The sequence below is a fragment of the Myripristis murdjan genome, chromosome 16 (assembly GCF_902150065.1).
Source record: "Myripristis murdjan chromosome 16, fMyrMur1.1, whole genome shotgun sequence".
In the NCBI taxonomy this organism is placed as follows: Eukaryota; Metazoa; Chordata; class Actinopteri; order Holocentriformes; family Holocentridae; genus Myripristis; species Myripristis murdjan.
The window spans coordinates 11,472,916-11,479,889 of record NC_043995.1 but is presented as its reverse complement, the minus strand read 5'-3'; positions in this window follow the sequence as shown (position 1 = coordinate 11,479,889).

Here is a 6,974-nt window from a genome sequence, read left to right as displayed (position 1 = left end):
CCGGCTCGGGGAATTGGGACAGGAGCAGCCAGTTGGACTCTGGGAACTGGGACAGGGACTGGGACCGGGTCAGCCAGTCGAACTCGGGGAACTGGGACAGGGACTGGGACCGGGTCAGCCAGTCGAACTCGGGGAACTGGGACAGGGACTGGGACCGGGTCAGCCAGTCGAACACGGGGAACTGGGACAGGGACTGGGACCGGGTCAGCCAGTCGAACTCGGGGAACTGGGACAGGGACTGGGACCGGGTCAGCCAGTCGAACACAGGGAACTGGGACAGGGACTGGGACCGGGTCAGCCAGTTGAACACGGGGAACTGGGCTTGATAGACTGCTGGAGTTGGTAGCTGGGCTTGCTAGGCTGCTGAGGCTGGTGGCTGGACTTACTGGGCTGCTGGGACTGGTGGCAGGACTCGCCGGGCTGCTGGGGCTGGTAGCTGGGACTGCCAGGAAGCTGGGGCTGGTGTCGGGGTTGCGGCTAGCCTGCAAATTGCTGATACACCCGAGAAGTGCACTCGCAGGAGCAGCTGGAGCCCGTGATGCAACCATTGTCCTGACAGAAGAGGTGATCTCCGCGACCTGCTGTGAGATCTGCGCAATTTTATCTATCAGCGTCCGGTTGCAGTCGGCCAGTTCCCCAAGCTTCTGCTTATGAGAGCCCAGAAAAGTGCTTTGACCATTCTGGGCCTGAGGCATCAGATCCGCAGGGTCCAAAGTGCAGCCAGTTAGTCCAAACAAACAATATTGCTCCGCTGGGTCCTTGAGTGGTCGGTTCATTCTGTTGCGGGGCTGGAAGGTGGAGGACCCAAAAGCAGGAGCCACAGGCAGAAAAATGCTCAGTGAAAAACAAAATTTAATAAAGAAACTAAGGCAGGCACAGAACAACACAGAACAACACAATGGACCAACGAAGAACAGAACTCAAACAGGACTTAAATAGACAAGAACTAATCATCAAACAAGACACACCTGGGGAAGGGGCTGGAGCACAAGACAGGAGAACACAGAGGATAGGCTGAGGGAAACACTGGGAGGGATCAGAACAATCAGGGATGATTAACAGACACAGGACAGGTGTGGCACAGGGAGGAGCAAACAAGACACAGGTGAAATCACTAAAAGAACGAGGCAGATGAAACACATGAAACAGAATCAAACAAAACACAAGCAACCCAAAACCATGACAATTTCCTCACATATACTTACCAAGTAATTAAGTTCTATGTGATTTTCCAGCCAGTAAAAGACTTTGGTATAGTGTCTGGTAAAGTGTTTTATTTTCCTTTTAAGCACTTTCAGGGGAGCAACTGTTAAAAAGAAGATAAAAGGGAGAAAAACAATGCAAAGATAGAGATAGAGGCCCAAATCACGAATTTAACTGGTTTTGTGAGATTTCTCTATATTCTAGTTAATCCATCTGAGGAAAAGAGTTATTTCTTAATGACAGTCCTTATATCCTGTTTACAGCAATTGCTTCCTCATTCAGTGTAACATCTTCTGATGGTAGCAAGATAATAATGACAGCATTAGTGCTTGGGAACTACTGATGCACTCTGTGCAGGCTACAGAATAAAAAACAGCATTAAACATTAAACAGACAGAGGACAAAGATACACACTGGAGTACAAAATGTTTTTTTCAAAACCCACACTCCTCTCCCTGCTCACTCATTATTCCTGACTGTGGAAAGTATTAACTAATTGTGGTCGCGCTGCCAGTTGGGAGTCAAATATATTCAGATGGTACAAACGAGTGTGCTAGGCATCAACTGTTTCCTGTGTCGAAATTGGAACGGCTACACCCAGCAGTTTTTTCCCATGTAAACTGTGGTCTGTACAATATCAGCACAATTGCAACCAAAACTATAAAAAGAAGAGTGGTTGAAAAGGATGGCCACATTGTAGACTCACTCCCAGACAAAGTTAGAGGTACAAAAGAGAAAAACATGCTTGTGGTCATTATATATTTAAAAACACAATACACACTGATGCGGATGTTTCACCCACAGTATTTTACTTTTTTATTCTGAGGCACTATTATTCCTCCATGCAACCTTATTTCACTTGGTAACAGAGAACTGCCGAAGTTGCCAACCTATTCTGTCTTTACCCAATCAGCATTGCAGTGTGCACTATCTGTCACAATATTCATGTTGCCACACCATGTCTTCAATTGGTATGACACTGCTGTGAGGGTTCGTGCAGAGATGGCTGCTGCTGTCTACTCCGTAGTGCCCTGTGACAGCAGTCAACACATTAACCCCCTGTCTCAAACATATTAACCACACGCCAGCCTGTCAGCCAGACAACAGGCAATGACCTGCAGCCTGGATGCTACTTCACATAGTGGCAGTTGCTTTAATTGCTTATATCGTTTTGCACTACATTGATCTGCCTGTCTTACCTAACACCAGACATCCAGCCTCATGCCCATCTGGTGACATGGTGATCTGTACCATAATTCATCTCACCGTATGTGCTGTAAACGCTCATGTGCAGAACAAGGTAGACAGCAAGGTCAGTGTCCATTCTGCTTTTACACGAGCCTACTTGGCTGTGTCTACTCCTGGTTCCTTCATTTGTGACAGTATTATCCAAGGTCACCAATCAACCAAAGTCCATGGTGAGACATAAACTGATGAGAAATGCATTTCTATGGCTGCCATTAACCACTTTTATACAACAGTTAGTTCTGGTGCGACAATCTGAGTGGACAAGAGGCCCTCCCTGAGTGCTGATGTACAGTATAACAGCAGAGCATGCATTAAGTGCTGGGTTCTACATTGTAATGTTAATAAACTTTGCACCGTGTCCGTACAAAGTTGAAAGGTGGTCAGGAGACGACATATGGGAGGACAGAGGCATGGATACCAGAGGCCCCCACTGTTGACTGGCAGCCATGCCTCCCAGGCTATGGTTTTGGTTTTGGTTATGGCTCAGCATGCGCTGCTTTACAAGCAGTTTTCAGGGCAAGAAGGTAGCATGAGCGGAAACCACGGTGGAAATTTCCAGGCAAGCTAGCCTAAGGTTGGGAAACTGTTTATCTTTGATTCAGCTGCTTAATTTCTGATTGAACTACTGGCATAGCTGTGATTACAGTGTCGTTTTCTAATCACGGCCATGCTCATATTCAGTCTAACAGCACAACCTCGAGTGTGATATTGACTAATTACACTGCAGAACTACACCCAGCCATACTATGTATGTATGTGAAACATTTGTTCATCTGACATTCATTTTGTATAAGCAAGCAAGGTAGCCATTATATGCCTACCTTGTAGCTATAAGCTCATTGACTCTCCTGAGATGCTTTTAGGGCAAGAGGTCATAAACCTGAGTGACATCAATAATGAAAAAAGCTTGGTTTCATGCTGTTCAGCCCTTTGGAAATCAGGCCGTTGAGTGACATGAAATAGCCTTGGCTGGCCTTGTTTGGTCTAAGAGACAGGGCTATTGTTTCTTGAAGGCCTGCCAACCAGGCTGGCACATTTGATGCTACTGACTCCTGTCCCGATCCTCTGTTTCTAGCATGGCAGCCTGTCAGCCTGTGACTTCACTGTTTCCTTTATGCTCCTAAAGACTGCCAAGTAGCAGGTCATTATTCCAGTTCTGCCTTGAGTATATTGAATTATTCACAGCGTTACAGTCAAGTGGCATTGTATTCATTAATTTGCTCCCATGGTGCATTCACTTAAGTGAAATATTCACAAGATCAAACAAAGGTATAGGTAAGGTACAGTACAATAATGTGAGCTTTTCACTGGCCAATTTGAGATGGCTTGAATGTATATAATGCACAAAGGAGAAAACTAACACATTCACTAGTGAAAAAACGCATTTTAAGTCAAAGACATCACACCTTGAGCTGTAACATCTGTGAGATGCAAGTGTATTTTGTTTTTGAGGGAGAGAGAGAGAGAGAGAGAGAGAGAGAGAGAGAGAGAAATTGTCTCCATGTTTCTGTTTGTGGTCTGCGTGACCTGACTGATTCGCATAATTCTTGAAATATAAAAAGCCCATATAGACAATGACGCTATGCAACATTGAAGTTTGTGCTTCAGTGATGTTTGTGCCTGTCTGTGTCCTTTGGCACACAGCAGCAGCAGCTTGCACACAGTGGCACACAGACGTCAGGCTTCCTTTTTCTCCACTTTGCAGACATCTGAAACCAGACAAGGACAGTGGATGACTCAACACATCATTATGGAAGTCACCATTTGCCTTATCTGAGTCAAATTAAAGATGGACAGAAAATGTTTTTTTTTTTTTTTGAGTTTGATGTTGCATGCACTGGTATTTTGGTTGTTCTATCGTGCAGTGTCTTATGTTGCTATTTTTTATGTGTGAGCAGTTCCTCTTGCCTCTTTGCTGTTCTTTAAAATCCCCTTAGTGATGGCGACAGGCATTTCTGTGACTTTCAGTGACTCAAACTTGACACAGATTTCCACCAGCATCACATCAACTTACAGCAGTCAGCAGCTCTGGTCCAAATCGGTTTAGTTCTTGGATGAGGAGTTCTGGGATGAACCTCTCTGACTTTTCCTGGAATGGAGAGCACCTTGTCATCCCAGATGGAGGGGGAAAGGAGGTCAGATGGTCTGTGGTGCTCAGCGAGCCAGAGATCTTGTCCAAAACTGCCTTGGTGACTTCAGCAGCTATGTCATCAGCCGCAGAGAGGGCAAAACAAATGTCACGCTGGGTTGATGGAGCCAGAAAGCCCAGAGCACATTGGGGACAAACAGCACCACTGCTTCCCTCAAGCTGAAGAGGCTGGAACTGGGCCCTTCATCCATCCTCTCCATCATTTCTGTCACAGCCTGGTCAGCCTGCTTACAGGAGCTCTTCATCAACAATAAAAAAATAAATAGTCCCTGCTTAACCCTAATGTAATCTGTCCATCTAAGTGCTCGGGTGCAAAGAGTTTCGTTGGGAACTATTTCCTGAATACCGGAAAACTATTCTAATCTATTAGCTCCATCAAGTACAAATCAGAGGCGGGTAGATACAGCTTGAAAATGTTCAAAATAATTTCTTCTTTGATTTTTTTTTTTTTTCCGATTCTTCCACTGTGTCTGCTATCCATGTGATTGTCTTTGGAAAGAGCTTTGGATGGGTTGAGCACCACAAAACAGCACCATTCATCTGGGTCTTTTGTAGTGCGGTGCTGGGCAACAGGGGAGATTGCATTAGACTGGAATCCTCACCCAATCACCAAGAAACTATCCAGATGAATTACACTGCGGCAGGTTAGCCTAGGTGGGAAAGCATCGTTTTTCTTGTATTTTGGGTGAACTGTTCCCGTAACAGTCTTTGGCTCTTTGTATATCAAAGTGATGGGGAAATAAAAGACTAAAAACACATTTCTGTGGATCGCAGTATCACAGTATAGTAGTAAAGTCTAAACTGAGTGGTTTATCTGCTGATTTACTGTTGACTCTTTTTCAACAAGTCACATTTGACTTGATGCAAAATCGGGATTTCTGTCATCTGGAGAACTGAGCTCCATTTGGGCTTCAAATGCAATATCACTCATTTTCATGCCGCTGTTATACCTCCCACATCTGAAATAGGAAATGGGACGCATCATTCACCTTTAATATATTGACAGGAAGCCTCCAGTCTCACTGTAGGTGGATGTGTTTTGCATATCTAAATTTGCCAACATAAGGACAAATATACTGTCAAAACCAAAACCAAGCCACCATAATACAATCTTCCATCTCAGACAAAACATCATATTTCCTGTTGCTTGTAGAAACAGACATAACCAGAGGTACTGATGTGGATTTCTGGGTGGACTGTGTGTCTCAGTAACTCTTTCCGCTCTCTGAGATTTTTCCTTTCTCTTGCCCCAACAGCCAGTCAGCCATGTCTTTAGCTGTCAGCTCAGATGGGACCTGGATTTACCCCTGAACCCCAAATTTATACAGACGATATCAGAGGTTTAATTGAGTTTATCTGGTGTTTTAATGTGGGTTAGGTCTGAAACACATGCAATCTTTACTTGCTGATGGTTGTATTTTCTCTTCCAGCAGAACTGAAGAGTCCTTATAACAGAGTTGTATTGCCACTGCTGCTGTTCATTATCAGTTCATTAGTTTCACGTGTTCAGCTTAGTATATAAGTTGGTCTTGGTCCTTTGTTCTGTGCTTGGTCATTTTGCTTGGATTTCTTTATTTCTTTACTTATTTACTTATTCATTGATTCATCCATCCATTTTCTGCCAGTTATCTGGAACCGGGTCATTCTGGCAGCAGGCTGAGGGTTAGATTTATTTATTTATTTACTCTTCCTGCGTTTAGGTGCTCGCCTCCACAGCAGCCTTTTAACAGGCATAAAGTAATCCTTTAAAAATTACCCCAATTTAACTTGAAGGGCTTGCACAAAGCTTTCAACACCATGGATATGGGTGTTGCACAGTATCAGGATTCAAAGGAACAAACTAATAAAAAATAAAACTAAAATAAAACTACTTCCAAACTAAAAAAAAAAAAAAAAAAAAAAAAAAAAAGTTGATGATTGAAAACTATTTCCAAATTAACTACTGTTACCTCTGTTCCTTTAATGAACTGGAGGCTCTCTAACCTTTCAGGATGAAATACTGGACTGTCCACTTTATGCTCCATCACTATAAGAAACTATGTGGCTCTGGCTCTTAAGGCTGCAGCATCCAGGGCCAATTTTTTGGCAGCAATGATGTGCAAGAGTCTTCAAGAGCTGCATCAGCATTATTGCTGTAATGGCATAGGAACATCGTTCTGCAAGGACACTAATCTTCTTCTCACATTGTGTTAGTTATTAATTCTGCAGCCAAGCAAGTCATATTGTGCATTATAACTCACAACAGTTGTTGTTTTTTTTTTCCCCTTAATGTCCTCACGACACTCCAACATCGAGTAAAGTAAAACATTTAACACTTCAACCAAGCGGGTCATAATATTCAAGGAGGGAATTCAATCTATTAAAAGAATCACAT